Source organism: Bufo bufo, chromosome 7 (genome assembly GCF_905171765.1).
Source record: "Bufo bufo chromosome 7, aBufBuf1.1, whole genome shotgun sequence".
Lineage (NCBI taxonomy): Eukaryota > Metazoa > Chordata > Amphibia > Anura > Bufonidae > Bufo > Bufo bufo.
Genome location: NC_053395.1, coordinates 216,721,588 through 216,742,427, shown reverse-complemented (window position 1 = coordinate 216,742,427; position 20,840 = coordinate 216,721,588). Strand labels below are relative to the sequence as shown.

Here is a 20,840-nt window from a genome sequence, read left to right as displayed (position 1 = left end):
ATGCAGGAGCTCCACTATTACTTCAAAATTCACTAAAAGGGTTCAAGAACACTGCTTCTAAACAAGAAATCCCATATCATTATAAATATTCTAGATGTAACACCCGCCCCCAGTACTGTTGGACTTACAGAACCATAAGAATTAACATATGGATAAGAGACGTTTACTGTACAAATCTGTAGACTAGAAGTTTTTGACAAAAAAAAAAGGTCTCCATTTATTGACAGCAAACAGAGATCTTTAAAGGGGTTCTGCAGTTTGTTTTAACTGATGATCTATCCTCTGGATAGATCATCAGCATCTGACCGGCGGGGGTCCGACACCGGGAACCCCCGCCGATCAGCTGTTTGAGAAGGCAGCGGCGCTCCAGCAGCGCTGCGGCCATCTCACTGTTTACCGCAGGCCCAGTGACATCACAACTAGTATCAACTGGCCTGGGCGGGGCTTAGCTTCATTCAAGTGAACAGAGCTTAGCCCCGCCCAGGCCAGTTGACACTAGTCGTGACGTCACTGGGCCAGCGGTAAACAGTGAGAAAGCCGCAGCGCTGCTGGAGCGCCACTACATTCTCAAACAGCTGATCGGCGGGGGTCCCGGGTGTCGAACCCCCGCCGATCAGATGCTAATGATCTATCCAGAGGAAAGATCCTCAGTTTAAACTGCAAAACCCCTTTAAAACCATAAGGAATGCATACAAAAGATGTAAAGGAAACCTTAATCATAAAATATTTATATATAATTTTTAAGATTTATTTCTGGAAAATAGCCCTTTAAAAGGTCCTTTTATAAAGACAGGTCATCAATATCATATCAGAGGGGGTCCGACATCCAGCACCTCCACCGATCAACTACACAGCATTAGCTCCGACATCGGAACTAACCAGCGCCATCCACCGAGTAGTGGACAGAGCTGGTTACTGCAGAGCAGTTCCCATTCACTTCCATGGGAGGAGGGTCAGGTCAGCTGCCACTTGACTACATTCCTCTCGACAGTCTGACCTGCAACCTAATCCTAGCCAAAATGTGAGGACAGATTGCTATCAACCCCCCACCCCCTCCAAAAAAACTCACTTGGCTACTGAAATACTCTGTGCTGCTGGGATCTGACTGATCACTCACTTCTTTATCTAAAATTGTTCAAATGCCCAAGCCTCCAAGACATCGGTCGGATATACCGCTATGGCTTTTTATGAGCAGAAATTACAAAATCTAAAAAATAAACTTGTGAAAATGTGTGAAAAGTCTGTAAATAATACATCAGAAATGTGAAAATCTGTAAGTGCTGTAATTGTCCTATTTGCATGAGTGGAGGCGCCAGGGGGATACACTAAAATGACCCTTTCCCAGAACTAAAGCATACGGGAATAAGTATACCGCCCCCTCAGCTGCCAGAGGCGGTGACAACCATTAGCATTAATAGTAGCGAAGGAGAAATCCTGGAATACACAGTACACATGGCCGCCACAAAACAGACACCCGAGAGGAGGCGCGGGACATGGCCTCATCCGAAGTCACATTCCAGAGCTGCGTGTGACACAGGACACCAGTCTGCATGTCTGCAAGCATCATTCCAGGGATGGCTGCCGGCTACGTTTCTGGGGAAATAAATAGCATCTAAATCCAAGGAACATATGACACAATGACTTCACATCGCCGTCAATACCGGCAACGCAAAAACTTATACAACAATATGGTTAACACCTACAAATTAGGCACAGCCTACTGAGCGTTGTAGTTCTGCAACAACTGCAGAGCCACTGATAGACCACAGTCTTAGTGTCTCAAGATGCGGCACAGAGCCTTTATTTTCTGTACTAAGAAAGTTTTTCCATTGTGGCTCCTGCTGAGTAATACACCTTGTATGAGCTGCCAAGATGACTAGTAACTGCTCAGAGCATAAGTCTGACTATGGCTGCCAGCTATCGAGTCCAACGAGCTGTTCACCTGACAAACTCATTTATAATACTGCCTCCTATGTACAAGAATATAACTACTATAATACTGCTCCTATGTACAAGAATATAACTACTATAATACTGCTCCTATGTACAAGAATATAACTACTATAATACTGCCTCCTATGTACAAGAATATAACTACTATAATACTGCCTCCTATGTACAAGAATATAACTACTATAATACTGCCTCCTATGTACAAGAATATAACTACTATAATACTGCTCCTATGTACAAGAATATAACTGCTATAATACTGCCTCCTATGTACAAGAATATAACTACTATAATACTGCCTCCTATGTACAAGAATATAACTACTATAATACTGCTCCTATGTACAAGAATATAACTACTATAGGGGCGGAGCCGAGCCACGCTGCTGAATGGCCGCACGAGCTTGAGCTCCTCCAGCATTCCGGCCCATTTGCCCTATATAAGCCTATAATTTGCTTGATTATGGGGAAACCTGGCAGAGAAAAGAACAGAGGAAGCTCAGAGTCCACCCCACGGCGCTCCAAACAGCCAGAGATGGAGAAGTTTCTCCGGAAAACGTCAAGGTTCACGGCGCAGAAAGGCTCCAATATGGCGACGTCTGCTGCACAAGACTCTGACGCAGGGGAATTATCAGATGCAGGCAGTGGCTCCGATGTCTCGGATAAGAGGCCCAGAGACCCACCTCTCTCAGAGCGAACCCTGCGCCGGGTCCTTGAATCTGCCCTCTTGCCCCTGAAACAAGACCTGTCTGATATCAAGGACGACATGAAGCATCTGGGGCAGAGAGTGGTGGCGTTAGAAGCCACTCAGGAGGCCATCTTGACATATGAAAGTAAAGCGTCGGAGGTGATGGCGTCTCACAAGGCCTTGCTAAACGATGCCTTCCTGAAATTGGAAGACCAAGAAAACCGCAGCCGCCGGCGCAATATCCGCATCCGCGGCCTACCTGAGTCATTTGCAGCGGAGGCCTTACCGACAGTGGCACGGGAATTGTTCTCTAAGCTGCTGGATCCTGACAGAGCGGCGGGAATCGTGGTGGAACGCATACACAGGGCGCTGCGCCCTAGGCCTAAACCGCAAGAACCGCCACGCGATGTAATATGTGGCTTATTGAGCTACGTTGATACCGCAGCCATCCTGAAAAGCCAAAGAGAAATGGAGGTACTGGAGTACGAAAATACCCCGATTCAGATGTTCCAAGACATAGCTCCATCCACCCTGGCCAAGCGGCGCCTTCTCAAGCCTCTCCTGGATATCCTGAGGAAAACCTCGACCCCATTCCGCTGGCTATACCCCTTTGGGTTGGCGATCTCCAGAAATGGCAAGCTACTCACCGTACGCTCTCCCGCTGACCTGGAATCTGTCTGGCGGTCCCTGGACGTTCCCCCGATGGAAATCCCCTCATGGTTACCGGCTGACCAAGATGGCGCCCTTCCCATACCACCTCGTGTGACCGCATGGCAAACGGCGTCCGCAGGCAAGTCGGATCGTTCGGGACGCAGCAGGATGGACAGAGATCCCACCTGATTAGAGGTGCTTGTAAGCATACCTTGCTGATATCTTTATCTCCCCAGAATAGGAGATGACTGCTGTTCATCTCCATGTTATACGGGTTACTAAAGGCGGACTTGGCCTTTCTACATTTTCAGAGTTTTTTACATTTTTAGTGTTTATTTTTGTGGCCTACCTTTTATTTTGGCTTAATGCTATGTTTAAACGGTTCTGTACCGTTTCATTGCTGCTATGGGACGCTACCTCTAGGACAACGTATTCCGTTCCTCATTGCAGGGTGATGACCGGACGGATTAAGATGCTGGACACATTTTTTGTTTTGGTCTCTTTTGTTCAGACCACAGGTGCTTTACTTGCCCCTTCGCCAGTCCAACCCTGTCTTGGCTGGTGATAGGTAGAGTACCAACCTTCCTCGGATAGGTGTCTTGTCTGAGTCACTTATTTGTCAACTTGACATGTTTAATGTTCTCTTGTTAATTTTTTGTTCCTTTACACTTCCCTTACCTTCTTTCCCTTCTCCTGCTCATATCATCTATGTGCTCTTCCATAATTCCACGGATGTATTATGCATTTACTCACCTGAATGTACGCAGCAATGTCCTCTATAGTAGTCGCCTCACTAAACGCACACGGGCTGAACGAGCCATGTAAAAGGTCTCAAACACTATCTCTCCTTCTGAAAGATAAGGTCTCTGTGGCCTTTTTGCAAGAGACCCATTTCAGAACGGGCAAGATTCCTAGGCTTCCCCCTAAGAAATTTGTCCAGTGGTTTCATAGTACTCACGATTCCACCAGTAGGGGGGTTAGTATAGCTATTCATAAATGCCTCCCCTTTAAACACTCAGCTATCTCAGCAGACCCAGAGGGTAGGTACATTTTTATAAAGGGTTTACTGGGTGAATCTCCAGTGACCTTTGCTAACTTGTACGCTCCCAATAAAGGTCAAGTGCCATGGCTCGTTCAGACCCTTGCTGCGTTATCCTCCTTCTCAGAGGGCTTATTAGTACTGGGGGGCGACTTCAATGTTGCCCTGGAGCCAGCGGTGGACACCTCGGTGGGCAGACCTTCTGTTTCTTATAAGCTTTTGAAAAGACTAAAAATTTCCCTGAGGAAACTTAAAGTATTAGATATCTGGCGGGCCCTAAACCCTAATGGCCGAGATTATACTTTTTACTCACATGCCAAACTATCTTTTCACAGATTGGATTACATTTTCCTGTCCAGTTCACATATGCGTAATGTCTCTGGAGCCCGGATAGGTAATATAACATTATCCGACCATGCCCCTGTCATTGTAAATTTTTCCTTGTCTGGCCCGCAGAGAAAGGAGCGCTTGTGGCGTCTCAATGATACCCTGATTCTAGACCCTAGACACGCAGACAAACTTAAGGCCTCAATATCTGAATTTTTCACACATAATGACACCCCAGATTCACCTCCTTCTCCTTCTATACTATGGGAATCTCATAAGGTGGTCCTAAGGGGGGAACTTATAGCTTTGGGAGCTTTTGTGAAAAAACAAAGGACACTAGCCCTAGACGCCTTATTGGCGACCATAACCCGTCTAGAATCCTCCCACAAAGAATCTCGTGCTATAAGCACCCTAGCAGAACTAACTGAAGCCAGAACAAAACTAAAAAATTTATTGAATGTCACCTCAGCAAAGCTGGTACTTCGTTCCCGATTTAAGGCCTATGCTCATGGGGATAGAGGAAACAGACTGATGTCGGCAATTGCCAAGAAGCAGTTTTCTGACTCCTTTGTTTCCTCCATTAAGGACTCCAAGGGCAAAGTACATAAGTCTACCCCAGATGTTGCTAAAGCATTTTGTGCCTTCTATGAGGCCTTATATAATTTGCCACCCCCTAATGGGACTACCCCTGGAGATCTATCTGAGGCCACTGATAAATTCTTGCAGTCTCTAGACCTTCCTTCTGTCTCCCCATCAAAAACTTCCCTCCTAACTAAGCCTATTTCAGATTCGGAGGTGCGCAAGGTCCTTATGTCTATCCCATCGGGCAAAAGCCCCGGCCCTGATGGATTTTCCATTGCATACTATAAATCCTTTCAGGATGTGTTAATCCCACGTTTCAGGAACTTGTGCAACTACCTTCTGACAGGGGGTTCTCTCGCTCCTCATTCCTTAATGGCGCACATTACTGTCCTCCATAAGGAAAACAAAGATCCAACATGCTGCAGTAACTATAGGCCAATATCTTTACTTAATAATGATGTGAAGTGGTGGGCGAAAATTCTGGCTACCAGGCTCCAGGATGTTCTTCCCGACATTGTACATGAGGAACAAGTAGGTTTTGTCCATGGCAGACAGGGGTCGGAAAACACGGTACGGCTTCTACATCTGGTGAATTGGGCTAGGAAATCTTCTAAGCCTTTAGTCCTAGTGAGTACAGATGCGGAAAAAGCCTTCGACAGGGTCAGCTGGCTTTTTATGTCGCGGACCCTGTCGAAGTTTGGCCTCCCGGACCAGTTTATCAGTGCTGTCAACACCCTTTATTCGGCCCCCTCTGCCATGGTCAAAGTCAATGGAGCATTATCCCCACCATTTCGCATCACCAACGGGACAAGACAGGGGTGCCCCCTTTCCCCGGCACTATTTGTACTGGTCATGGAAACCCTTCTGTGTAAAATTAGATCAGACCCTGTTATTAGAGGCCTTCAGATTGGCTCACAAACCCTTGTTACTGCAGCATTCGCGGATGACCTTTTAGTCATGACCTCCAACCCTGCAGAAGCCTTGCCCAAGTTGTTGAATACTTTTGAGGACTTTGGATTTGTATCCAATTTTAAAATAAATTATGGGAAATCCATGGCACTTAATATTTCTTGCCACCAATCTATAGTCAACAGTCTAAAACGTTCCACCCCATTTACCTGGTCCTCCAGAGACATTACGTTTTTAGGAACGCATGTTTCGGCCAATATTCAAGACCTAGCATCCCTTAACTATGCCCCACTCCTGCAAGAGGTTCGCACCCACTTACAAAATTTGAAACTCCCTTTTGTTTCATGGATAGGGAGGAAAAACTATCTGAAAGCTTTCATTCTCCCCAAATTTCTTTATTTGCTACAAGCCATACCTATATGGTTGCCAAATTCATACTTCTCAGAGGTCCGCCGAGTGTTCACACGCTTTCTCTGGAATGGCAAATCACCACGCATTGCCTATTCTGTCCTTACGAGAGATAAGAAGTTTGGAGGCTTTGGGATGCCTGATGTAAAGTCATATTATACTGCTGTTCAGTTATGTAGATGTGTATCCACCCTGACATGTAAATCTAGCTCCCTTTGCTCACGGCTCGAATCTGTACTACTCACCAACCAAGATCAGCTCACTCTATGGGGTGTCAGGCCCTTCTCAGCTAACCATTACGCCTCATCCCCGGTTTGGAAAGGAATGCTAGTAGAATGGTCTAAAATGGTCAAATCCCAGCAGTTTAGCTTTCCCAATCCTTGCATGCCTCTTAAATTGTTACAGAGCTATATCCATCCTTCTGTGTCAAGCCCCTCTGGGATTTGGTCTAGGCTCGCCGGCTTGTCCCTGCGGGATGTCCTTCTCCCAGATGGTAGTTTACAGTGGGATTTTATAACGGATCGCCCCGAAATCAAGACAGCCCCCTTTTTCCATCTGGCAGATTTTAAGAGAGATACCAAGTTATGCGTCGGAACCTTTGTTAGTAATAGCTCCCCCTCTTGGCTTGAGAAGAAAGTCTTGGCCCCTAAGCCTCCTCCTAGGCCACTATCCCAGATGTATAAAGAAATGCTTACCTTCTTACCACCAGAGCTTGGGTATTTGACTTCATGGGAGCGAGAGCTTTCTATGACCCTGACGGAACCAGAGAGAGCCTTTGTTTTGGCTCATTCTCACGGCTTTGGTCGTTGTGTGAGAGTTCAGGAAAATTCTTTTAAGCTACTAAGTAGATGGTACAAAACTCCTGAATTCTTGCACAAAATTAACCCTGAGGTACCCGAGGTGTGCTGGAGGTGTGGCATAGAAACCGGTTCATTATCACATATCTGGTGGTTCTGCCATAAGATCCAGCCGTTTTGGAAACTGATAGAATCAATGATCAATAGTGTTTGCAAAACTACAGTCACACTAGATGCTAAACTTATCTTACTTTGGTGCCCTAATAGCACGATAACCCCTGCTAAAAATAATCTCCCTACAATGCTGATCACAGCTGCTAGATTACTAGTTCCCTTTTTGTGGAAAAACGATTCCCCTCCAAATCTCGATATGTGGACGGACAAGGTAGATCAAATCTACCGCTTTGAGGAACTGGCGCATTGGGAAACAAACTCACGTCACTGCTTCCTAAAGATATGGTCCCCGTGGAAATCACACAGGAATTTCACATAATAGAACAGGATCCCCTCACTTCTCCTCCCTACCCCCTTTTCCCTTCTTTTTGTTTCTTTTGATGTATGTTTCTGATGAAAATGATAATAGCTGGTATTGTTTACACATGACTTGTATGCTGGACAACTATTGTGACTCTTAATGTTATGAAACAATTGTCATGTGTGGGCATGTGGCCTTGTTTTCTTAACTCAATAAAAAGAAATATGGTTAAGAATATAACTACTATAATACTGCCTCCTATGTACAAGAATATAACTACTATAATACTGCTCCTATGTACAAGTATATAACTACTATAATACTGCTCCTATGTACAAGAATATAACTACTATAATACTGCTCCTATGTACAAGAATATAACTACTATAATACTGCCTCCTATGTACAAGAATATAACTACTATAATACTGCTCCTATGTACAAGAATATAACTACTATAATACTGCTCCTATGTACAAGAATATAACTACTATAATACTGCTCCTATGTACAAGTATATAACTACTATAATACTGCTCCTATGTACAAGTATATAACTACGATAATACTGCCTCCTATGTACAAGAATATAACTTCTATAATACTGCTCCTATGTACAAGAATATAACTTTTTTTTTATACTTTTTAAAAGGCTGGATCTCACAGGCTTCCATAGAAGGCAAGCCCCGATGCCTATGAAAGGCATCAGGCTTGCCTTTTCTGCCATCGGGTCCCTGTCACTGCAGCGTGGGGACCCAATGGAGATGCGAAGGGCACCCGTCCGCAAACCCTCTGCATGCCGCGGTCAGCTTTGACCGCGGCATACAAGGGGTTAATACCCTGGCATCAGTGTTTTCACCGATGCCGGTGTGGGCAGCAGGTGCCGCTGATCGGGCAGGCGCAGCTCCTGCACCTGCCCGATCAGCCCGCCGTACATGTACGGCACTGGTCCTCAAGTCACTTCCACCAGCACCGTACATGTACGGCAGAGGTCCTCTGCGGGTTAAAACATAAAAGCGCATTGAATAATGGTAAGACCTTGTCACTATGAGATATGGCTGGTGCAACCAATCATCCAGAAGCAGTCTGGCACCAGGAGAGGTATAGAGTGGGCTCAGCATAAATGTTGGTGCCTGCATTACCTGTATTTTATGGCGGCCAGTATGGCACTATGACAAGTAGTATTTAGTGTTAGGTTCCCATCTTATAGAGATCGCCTTGACGCCAGCAGACGGGCACACATAATTTGTACCTGCGCATTGGGATGTGCTGACTGACCCCCTTTTTAACCAATTATCCAGTCACCAAACTCTACTGTTACTCTTCCGAAAACTAAGCTTGGTCATAGTAAAGTGATATAAGTGAAGTTTGGCCATACCAACAATAAGCAACTGCATACATAGCAATTCCCTAATCTGTTCTCAGTACTGGCCCAGACTGCTGTGATCTAATACAAAGATTATGAAGCATGTGACAATTTCTCATCTGTCCGGAGAACATAGACTGCCCTTCTCAGTAGCCAATATTACGTGTATGGAGCAGAAGACAAAATGCCACCACCCAATATCTTGGGTGCAGGGGAAAAAGTCATTAGCAGTGATACACTAGGGGACTACATCACGTCTCAATCCATCTCTAGGTATCTGGTGTCCTTGTCCTGATGATGCCAGTTCTTATTCATGGGATTTCACTCATATCACTCTGACAGTCGCCAGACGGCATCTTGTGCTCAAGCGGATTCACAGTTCGGCCCCTTCTGGTGAGGATGTACAAATCCCCTTATGTCACCTTATTTTTCTAAATAAACTGGAAACAAAATGTCATCAAGAAAAAAAAGAGTACAATCCTCCCTTGTTTTCAAAGGACTTGAAATCATTTACGAAGTATAATTATAGGGACAACGATAATTACAGCAAAAACCGTAATTACACTTATCGGTAATTCAGTTTCCCTGAATCCACCATGACGGCCACAAGAGAGATGACCCTTGACCTCTGTAGGGGCAGGAATATACAGGGAGAGTTTAAATTACCCCCCACCCCTCCTCACCCTCAGAGTTCTTCCAAATCATCAAGGTAGGTGAGCAATGTGTGTGTTCATTAGAGCATTTCTTCATACCCAATCTAGATATATGAATAATATATCTATATATATTGTGACACAGTGAAAGGTATTTTCCTCCCAGCATGTGCTGCTGGGCTGATTTACAGCAGTTGAGGTCAAATACCAGACAGGATTTTAAATGCCGATCCGGGTTTTGGCAGCACCTGGCTGTCCTTAAATAGGCAGTTGGGCTCAGATGCCATGTCTCTCATGGATCTGGGAGCCTTGTGTCTGGATGAAGGCTTGCTACCTGTTTGGCGTGAAAACAGGTTGGTGCTGCTATCAGCAAGCACTCTGAGGCAGAATTGCCGCATGGTGTGAATTACCACCAACACCACAAGCTGACTTTTTGCTTGATTATGACTGCTTGTTTTGTCACTTGCCTAAAGTGTGAATAAAACACTGAACTGTTTGATCCAAAGAACTTGTTGTTGCCTCTATACTGGGTCCACTAATCCTGTCTACCAAATAATATAAATTGTATATATATATATATATATATATATATATATATATATATATATATATATACATACATACATATACACACACATATACATACATACACACACACACACACACACACACACACAGTACAGACCAAAAGTTTGGACACATCTTCTCATTCAAAGGGTTTTCTTTATTTTCATGACTATGAAGGCATCAAAACTATGAATTAACACATGTGGAATTATATACATAACAAACAAGTGTGAAACAACTGAAAATATGTCATATTCTAGGTTCTTCAAAGTAGCCACCTTTTGCTTTGAGAACTGCTTTGCACACTCTTGGCATTCTCTTGATGAGCTTCAAGAAGTAGTCCCCTGAAATGGTCTTCCAACAGTCTTGAAGGAGTTCCCAGAGATGCTTAGCACTTGTTGGCCCTTTTGCCTTCACTCTGCGGTCCAGCTCACCCCAAACCATCTCGATTGGGTTCAGGTCCGGTGACTGTGGAGGCCAGGTCATCTGGCGCAGCACCCCATCAATCTCCTTCATGGTCAAATAGCCCTTACTTTCAAAGTTTTCTTAATTTTTCGGCTGACTGACCTTCATTTCTTAAAGTAATGATGGCCACTCGTTTTTCTTTACTTAGAAAATTTTATTATGGCAAGAAAAAAAAGCAGCTAACAGTCAAGTCAGTAGGACTATCAGCTGTGTATCCACCTGACTTCTCCTCAATGCAACTGATGGTCCCAACCCCATTTATAAGGCAAGAAATTCCACTTATTAAACCTGACAGGGCACACCTGTGAAGTGAAAACCATTTCAGGGGACTACCTCTTGAAGCTCATCAAGAGAATGCCAAGAGTATGCAAAGCAGTAATCAAAGCAAAAGGTGGCTACTTTGAAGAACCTAGAATATGACATATTTTCAGTTGTTTCACACTTGTTTGTTATGTATATAATTCCACATGTGTTAATTCATAGTTTTGATGCGTTCAGTGTGAATCTACAATTTCCATAGTCATGAAAATAAAGAAAACTCTTTGAATGAGAAGGTGTGTCCAAACTTTGTCTGTACTGTGTGTGTGTGTGTGTGTGTGTGTGTGTGTGTATGAATATATATATATATATATATATATATATATATATATACATATATATATATATAAATACACACACAAATACCGCAGCAGCACAGTCGAGTAATGTGAACTGGGTGCAATTCCTCCAGGGGACCGGCTTATCCTCCAACGTATATATTTTCCAAAGAACGAGGCAGCACTTCCAGATTGACGTGAAAGGGTGAAGACCCCAAACTTGAATTCCCCAGCAACGTTTCGGCCTTCTCAATGAGCCCTTTGTCAAGACGAAACGTTACTGGGGAATTAAAATTTGGGGTCTTCACCCTTTCACGTCAATCTGGAAGTGCTGCCTCGTTCTTTGGAAAATAAATAAATTTATATATATATATATATTTATTTATTTTTTTATTTTATTTTTTTTTTTTGGGGGGGGGGGGGGATTATTATATGGGCCGTCATGGTGGATTCAAGTAAAAGGAATTACCGGTAAGTCTAATTACAGTTTTCCATTTCATCCACCATGACGGCCACAAGTGAGAACTAACAAATATTTAAATAGGGTGGTAAGCAGTACCTGCAGTACTTTTTGGCAAAATGCTAAATCTGCAGAGGCGGCCAGATTAAGGCGATAATGTTTCACAAAGGTGTTGAAACTAGACCAAGTAGCAGCTTTGTAAATCTGATCTAACGAAACACCTTCTTTTTCTGCCCAAGAAGAGGCAGTTGCCCTGGTAGAGTGAGCTTTAATACCCCTAGGACAAAGAATATTTTGAAGGGAGTAACAACCACCTATAGTAGCTCTGATCCAGCGACTTACGGACACTTTAGAAAGCTTCCTTCCCCTGTTTCGACCTGCAAACTGGACTAAAAGATTATCGTCTTTCCTAAAGGTCTTAGATGCTTCTAGATATTGTAGAATTGTATTTCTAACATCAAGTGGATGCAGTGTTTCTTCAGCCTCATCCTTTGGAGGAACTGTAAAGGATAGCAAAACAATCTCTTGGTCACGGTGATAATCTGATACCACCTTGGGGAAGAAGCCTGGATCTAGCCTTAAAGTTACTCTATCCTCAAAAACCTTCAGGTATGGCTCTCTACAAGAAAGGGCCTGAATTTCACTTATACCTCTAGCAGATGTTACGGCTATCAGGAAAGCAGTTTTGAAGGATGGTGGTTTATAGAATTATATTGGTTTATAGATTATATCTCTGCTAAGGGAACAAATGGGGGCTTAGACAGACCATTTAGTACAATATTAAGATCCCACTGAGGAATCCTAGATCTCAAAGTTGGTCTTATTCTAGAGGCCGCCCTAACAAATCTCTTTACCTAGCAGTGTTCGGCAAGACTTGTATCATAAAATATATAGATGCTAGGTCCTATTCGTAGTTCTAACCCATTTTGCAAGAAATCTAGAATTTTATTTATGGGTGGAGAAGTAGTGTCTGGGTGTTGTTCTCGCAACCAGCTACAGAACCTCCTCCAGATTTTAAGGTAAATGGCAGATGTAACCTTTTTTCTGCTTGCTCTGAGATTGAGGAGGATTACTCTGAGAGACCCTGTCTTCTGAGTGACTGGCTCTCAGGATCCAGACAGCTAGGTTGTAGATCTGCGGTTATGGATGTTTTATTGGCCCCTGATAGAGAATATCCCCATAGAAGGGTATTCTCCATGGTTCATCCAATGCCATTTGTTTTAGAGCCGAGAACCAACTTCTTTTTAGCCAGTGGGGAGCCATTAGGATTACTGTTGTTGGTTCCCTCTTGATTTTCTGTATTACTCGGGGAATCAGAGGAAAGGGTGGAAATGCATAAACAATGTCCCATGTCCATCTTATTGACAGGGCGTCCACTGCCCATGGTTTTCCCTGGGGTCTAGAGAGCAAAACTGATGGACCTGGGCATTCTCTCTGGACGCAAACAGGTCTATTTCTGGTAGTCCCCACCTGGAAGTGATTTCTTAAAAAAAAAATTCTGCTTAAAGTCCATACTCCTGGATGTAAGGTTTGTCGACTTAGGAAGTCCGCCTCTAGATTTTCTGATCCCTTTAGGTAAACCGATGTTAAGGAGAGAACATTTGACTCTGCCTCAGGGTGGATTTGATTTAAATCAAAATGATTTAAATCACGATTTAAATCACTAGTCAGTAAGGCTTGATTTAAATCATAGTTTTCTACATAAAGACTAATTCTTGCTGGTATAACTTATAATATGCAAGTAGATGAAGATTTAAACAACTTTTCATATTAGTTTGTTTAGGTTGATTCTGCATTCATAGGTTTGTAGAAGTTAGGATTAAGGTCTTTTTCTCAACTCTGTTCATGTTATAAAATTTTTGCTGTGAAGAAGAGGCATGTGATCTCTGCTGAGTCAAATTCAGTTTTGAGAACTGCAAAAGTAAACCAAGCATCTGTGATAATATCTTGTAGGCAGAGAAACTGCCCAATAATCTTACAAAAACCTCTGGAAGAGCATGACATTGTGAATGGATTAATGGAATTTATTTACCAAAAAAATTACACATATAGAAACATAGAATGTGTCGGCAGATAAGAACCATTCGGCCCATCTAGTCTGCCCATTATACTGAATACTATGAATAGCCCCTGGCCCTATCTTATATGAAGGATGGCCTTATGCCTATCCCATGCATGCTTAAACTCCTCCACTGTATTTGCAGCTACCACTTCTGCAGGAAGGCTATTCCATGCATCCACTACTCTCTCAGTAAAGTAATACTTCCTGATATTACTTTTAAACCTTTGCCCCTCTAATTTAAAACTATGTCCTCTTGTAGCAGTTTTTCTTCTTTTAAATATTCTCTCCTCTTTTACCTTGTTGATTCCCTTTATGTATTTAGCAGTTTCTCTCATCTCCCCTCTGTCTCGCCTTTCTTCCAAGCTATACATGTTAAGGTCCTTTAATCTTTCCTGGTAAGTTTTATCCTGCAATCCATGTACTAGTTTAGTAGCTCTCCTCTGAACTCTCTCCAAAGAATCAATATCCTTCTGGAGATATGGTCTCTAGTACTGAGCACAATACTCCAAATGAGGTCTCACTAGTGCTCTGTAGAGCGGCATGAGCACCTCCCTCTTTCTACTGGTAATTCCTCTCCCTATACACCCAAGCATTCTGCTAGCATCTCCTGCTGCTCTATGACATTGTCTGCCTACCTTTAAGTCTTCTGAAATAATGACCCCTAAATCCCTTTCTTCAGATACTGAGGTTAGGACTGTATCACTGATTGTATATTCTGCTCTTGGGTTTTTACGCCCCAGGTGCATTATCTTGCACTTATCAACATTACATTTTAGTTGCCAGATTTTTGACCATTCCTCTAGTTTTCCTATTTCCTAAACATCTTTGTGTCATCAGCAAAAACACACACCTTACCATCGAGGCCTTCTGCAATATATATTAAACAATATGGGTCCCAGAACAGATCCCTGAGGTACCCATTGGTAACAAGATCTTGGTCTGAATATACTCCATTGACTACAACCCTCTGTTGTCTGTCCCTCAGCCACTGCCTAATCCATTCAACAATATGGGAGTCCACGTACAGCCTTATTCTACATAATTAAAAAAAATAATCTTTATTTAATGATGGAATAACCTTTGGATGGTAATATATTTTCCTCAAAAAGCATTTTATATAACAAAAAATCTGATTTAAATCAAAAAAAACGATTTAAATAAAAAATCTACGATTTAAATAAAAAATATATGATTTAAATAAAAAAAAATACGATTTTTGATATTTTTTTTTAAAATCATTGATTTTTATCCACCCTGCTCTGCCTAAGAGAATATTTTTCTTGCTACCTCTTGCCTGAGGACTGGATCTTGTGCCGCCCTAATGTTTTAGGTATGCGACCGTTGTGATATCGTCTGAAAGAGTTTTCAGATGTCTGTTTTTTTTTTTTTATTAGGTAGAGGCCTTTTGTAAAGGCCCATGAGGACTGCGTACAGTTCTCTGTAATTTGAAGACCTGTTTCTTATGATGACTGACCAGTCCCCCCTGGAAGTAGTAACTTCCTATCTTTGCACCCCAACCTAAAGCGCTGGCGTCGGTCACTATTTGTACTTCTGGTGTCCTGAGCCAGTCTGTGCCCTGAAGAAGTTTCTCTTTGTTTTTCAACCACTTCAGGACTATTTTGACTACAGGTGGGATGCTGATTATCCTGTCCAGGGATGACCGTTTCTTGTTCCAATTTTTTTGTATCCAATTTTGCAAGGTTCTGGTGTGGCCCTGACTCCATGGAACTGAACTTATGCGAGAGGCTAGAGTACCTAGAAGACTCATCGCCTTCTAGATGGAGCATCTGTGAGAGTTCTGAAACTTTGTTACTTTGTGTTTGAGGGATCTTATCTTGTCCTGTGTTAGATAAGTCCTCTGAGATACAGAATGTAACGTTACGCCCCGAAAACTTATTCTTGTGGACGGGTTAAGTGTAGATTTCTTTAGGTTTATCAATCAGCCCAGCTCTGAAAGGGTGTCTATGAAATCTCTTGTTACCCTGGAGGTTTCTTCTTTTGATCCTCCAATTATTAGAAAGTCATCCAGATAGGGAACGATATTTGATCCCTTTTTTCTGTAGAAAAGCCACCATTTCCACCACCAGCTTGGTGAAGGTTTTTGGGGCTGATGAAATGCCGAATGGAAGTGCTACATACTGAAAGTGGTGGAGGGAACCCCTGGGATCTCTTACCACAAATCTAAGTACTTTTGAGAGGTCTGATGGATTGGAATATGATAGTAAGAGTCTTTTAGATCCATCGATGCCAGAAAAAGGCGCCCTCTGGAATCAGGGGAATGGTAGAGGCAACTGACTTCATCTTGAACCTCCTGTACACGACTGACCTCTTTAAGGGTTTTAGATTTATTATTGTGCGGTAAGAATTGTTAGGAATTGTCAAGAAAAGTCTTGAGTAAAACCCTTGTCCTACTTTGGTATGTGGTACTTTTATTATGACTTCTGATCTGATTAGGTTCTGAATCCCCTGCCAGATCCTTTCTTGAACTCCCTTGTTGTGGTTGTAATTGTGAATTTTTCTGGAGGGGTTGAAGAAAATTCTATCCTGCAACCCTGTGCTAAGATTTTGAATGCCCAGGGATTTGACGCGATTAGCTCCCATCTTTCTAGAACATTCTTCAAGCTCTCACTCTGGCGTCAAAACCCCCTACCTTTGCCTCCCTTACTGTAGCTCCAACGACCTGTCTTACCCTTCCCTCTATAGGGTCTAGACTGGGGAGAAAATGGACAAAATGGTCTCTTTAGTTTCTTTTTTTGTCGGCAGCTTTTTCCAGTATTTTATATAACACTGGGCCAAATACAAATTCACCTGAGAAGGCAATTGAACATAATTTGGCCTTGGAGGCCTTGTCCCCCGACCAGGCTTTCATCCACAAGGCTCTTCTGGCCACATTAGACAAAGCAGCGTCTTTTGCGGAAAAACACAGCCGATGCATTAGCCAGGAAAGCAGTTGCAGATTTTAATATTGGGATAGAATTAATAATGTCTTCCATGGGAATTTTTTTAAATGCTTATCTAATTCTGATAACCAGAAATACATAGTTTCTGGCTACAGATGTGGCTGCAATATTAGTCTTGATGCCAAACCTCGTCACTTCCCAAGCTTTCCTTAGAAGGGAGTCTGCTTTGCGTTTCATCTGATCACTTAACTGTGAAGAATCTTTAAATGGTAAGGCCATCTTCTTAACTACCTTCGCCACCTGAATGTCGATTTTGGGGATCTCAAATATCTTACATTCGGCTGGATCAAATCTTAATCTATTCCTGAATTCCTTAGATACCCCTAGTCTCTTTTCAGGTTCGATCCACTTATCCAGGATCATATCCTTAATGTTTTCATTGATGGGGAATACTTTAGATTTTTTAGCTTGTAATCCACCAAACATTTCGTCCTATACCGTATATGGTTTGGGAGTATCCTCTATACCCATGGAAGACCTTATAGCGTTAAGTAACTTTTCCATCTCATCAGAGGAGAAGAAGTATTTCTTGTCATCTTCAACAATTTCTCCCTCAGACATAAGATCTTCCTCAAAGCCTCGTCTGGCTCAGAGGAGGATTGAACGGATAATTTAGGTCTCTTAGGTGGCGGCATGGGACCAGGTGCTCTAAGCGAAGCCATGGAAGATTTGATCTCCTCCTGGATAAAAGCTTTCATCTCAGAAAAGATAGATGGTTGCTCTTCCTTCAGTACGTCCAATATGCAGACTTAACATAATTTCTTTTTGTAGTTATCCGGAAGTCTCTTGGCACAAGTAGCGCACTTTAGAGGTCTGGACTAAGTCTACTTTCACACTCGCGTTTTGGCTTTCCGTTTGTGAGATCAGTTCAGGGCTCTAACAAGTGGTCCAAAACGGATCGGTTAGCATTCTAATGCATTCTGAATGGAAAAGGATCCGCTCAGAATGCATCAGTTCAGTCTCCATTCAGCTGCTTGCAGCGTTTTGGTGTCCGTCTGATGAAACTGAGCCAAACGTTCACTGACACAATCTGGCACAACAGAAAGCGGATCCGTCCTCCATGGACTTTTAATGGTGTTCAAGACGGATTCATCTTGCCTATATTAAAAGATAATACAAACGGATCTCTTCTGAATGGATGCATGCGGTTTTATTATCTGAACGGAGGAACAGAGAAGAGCAACCAAATATATGGTGAATCATAGGTACACAATATAAAATGAAAGAGACCATACTCCCCATAGAGGAACTCACGGGACGTGCGGCCGGAGAGGGGTCAGTGCCCTCCTGACGAAATGTTGGTGCTTCCTGTGTTGACATGGTGGCGGAGATGCTGTTTCAGAGCTGCAAGAGCGCCACATTTACTTTACCGGCGTCTGACGTTATCCCTGTGCGCCGTAGCTCCGCCTCCACATTCATTATTGCTAGTATCAATGAAGCAACCGGTATCAGCGGTCTGCTTCCTGAATGTCTGTGGAAGCCTGGTCGCAATATGGACGCAGCGCAGGCTCCAGCATGACCCGGAGCGAGCGCCCCATGAGACAGTGGCCATTGGAGGTCTGCTTTCCACTCGGCATGGAAGGAAGACCCAAATTTAATGGAAACGCAGGCCCTAGCATGAGCCGGAGAGATCTTCCATGTTGCCCCCGCTGCCCAGCCTTGGCCCCTGCCGCGAGGGATGATGGTCTGCCTGCTGACCCCGTAGGGGCACGAAAAACACTGAGGGTGAGGAGGGGTGGGGACAATTTAAACTCTCTCTGTATATGCCTGCCCCTATACAGGTCAAGGGTCATCTCTCTCACTCAAAAACTAACATTAAAGGGACTCCCCAGTCCAATAAGGATTTTTTTTCTATCCAAAGTACCCCAAACGATGCATATTTTTTACCAATATACCAGTCTGTCTTGTCAGCACTTTCCTTCCCCTGTTCTCAGCATCACCGCATCCTGGCAGGAAGTTCACAAGCAGAACTTCCTGTTTACCTCAGCTTCCTGCTGCCTCTGCCTAAAAACATGCTTTCCTCTTTAATGTTTCTTAGGGTTTGCTCTGCCTAACATGGAGAGTGGTGATGTAGGAGCGTGACTACTGCAGAGAGAACAGCGTGGCAGGTGGCGCAAGCCCTGAAAAACATTACAAAGCAAAGGATGCTGGGTTTGGTCAGCAAAGCAGGCAGGAAGCTCAGGAAAACAGGAAGTTCTGCATGTAAACATCCTGTTAGGATGCAGTGATGCTGAGGACAGGGGGAGGTAAGTGCTGACATGAAAAAAGGGTATATGAGGTTTAGATATGTAGTGTTTGGGGTACTGTGAACAGATACAAATTATCACTATGGAACAGAGAACCTATCTAAAGGTTATCTCCTATCGACAGGATAGGGGATAACTATTAGATTGGTTGGAGTCCTACACCACCTCAGACCACCCCAAAATGAATGAAGCGGCAGATCAAACATGCGCACTGCAGCTCCATTCATCTCTACAAGAGTTTCTGAGACAGTCGAGTATAGCACTCTCCAATTTCCAAAACTCCGATAGAGACGAATGGCGCAGTAGATTGCAAGCCTAACCTGCCGCTCTGTTCATTTCAGGGGCTCCGAGGTACCCGTTCCCGCAATAGGTGGGGTTCTCAGTGGTAGGATTCCCAGTGATCTAGTAGTTATTCCCTATCCTATGGACAGGGGAAACTTTTCAACAACTGGAATACTCCTTTAAGTGTTTTAGACACCTTTTTCAACATCACAGAAAATGGGGTGTAGCATAGTGGAAAGCGGGGTGGCTTAAGATGCAAAAGCAAGCAGCTAAATTTTGGCATGCAATTCTGCTATAAAATAAGCCAATAGGTGGTGTAAACTTAGACCAGACAGTCTTCAGGTTTCCAGATTAGCCACCCTGGTAAATCTGCTGCACAGTCTAGGTTTAGACTGTCTAAACAAATTCGACAGCATTAGTGAATCTGCCCCATTTACTTTACTTCTCTCAGACTCTTACCACAAGCAGCGCGCAGTAAAACTTCAAGTTTTGTGGCTTTTTTTGCAATATATTTATTTTTTATTGCATAATTTGCCATCCGCTCATAAAAAGGACAGGTGTACGATAAAAAAAAAAAACTGCTAAAGGGAGAACAATCTCAGGGGTCTCTGGGTCCCCGTATTCTAAAGCAGCACTTATGTAATTATGCAGATACGGTATAATTAGGCTCTAAATGAGCTGCCATTTTTAAAATTAAAAAGAAAACTGCCATGGGCTAAACACAGAACGACATAACAAGCATATAACCGTACGTATGTAATGTTAATTCTCAGTACGGCGGCCTATGAGTTACGCTATCGGCAGCTTGTGCTATTGTATTACTCTAAAGCTGGGTTCAGACAGGGCTCATGAGCGTAGTCGAGAGATCCAGCAATTATGACAACCACCCCCCACCACCCCAAACAAGTGCACTTTTCCCTCAATCAAGTCTCCTCTAAACAGTGTCTTATTTAAAGGGAACACATCAGAAAATGAACTTTCATTATTGCATTTATTTAAATTTTTTTATTGTTCCCAGAACATTTTATGTATTAAGAAAGAAGTAAAATCGTGCAGTTTTCACTGAGCCTCATAATAGGCTTACACTCCCTGTTCTGTAGAGATAACTTCTCAGCAGTCATCTCATTATCATCACAGGTAGGACTGAGGCACTTTCACACTAGCGGCAGGGCGGATCCGACAGGCTGTTCACCCTGTCGGATCCATCCTGCAGCTATTTCGCCGCGCCGCCGGACCGCCGCTCCATCCCCATTGACTATAATGGGGACGGGGGCGGAGCTCCGGCACAGCACGGCAGTGCACGGTGAAAGGCCGCCGGACAAAAAGTCCTGCATGTCCGGCTTTTAAGTCCGGCG

General features: G+C 43.4%; 1 protein-coding gene across 1 annotated transcript in view; it reads right to left on the bottom strand.

Moving 5' to 3' along the window:
• Positions 1–20,840, bottom strand: part of ZRANB3 (zinc finger RANBP2-type containing 3) — a 271,436-nt gene that overhangs the window by 196,861 nt on the left and 53,735 nt on the right. The gene's annotated exons all lie outside the window — the stretch shown is intronic.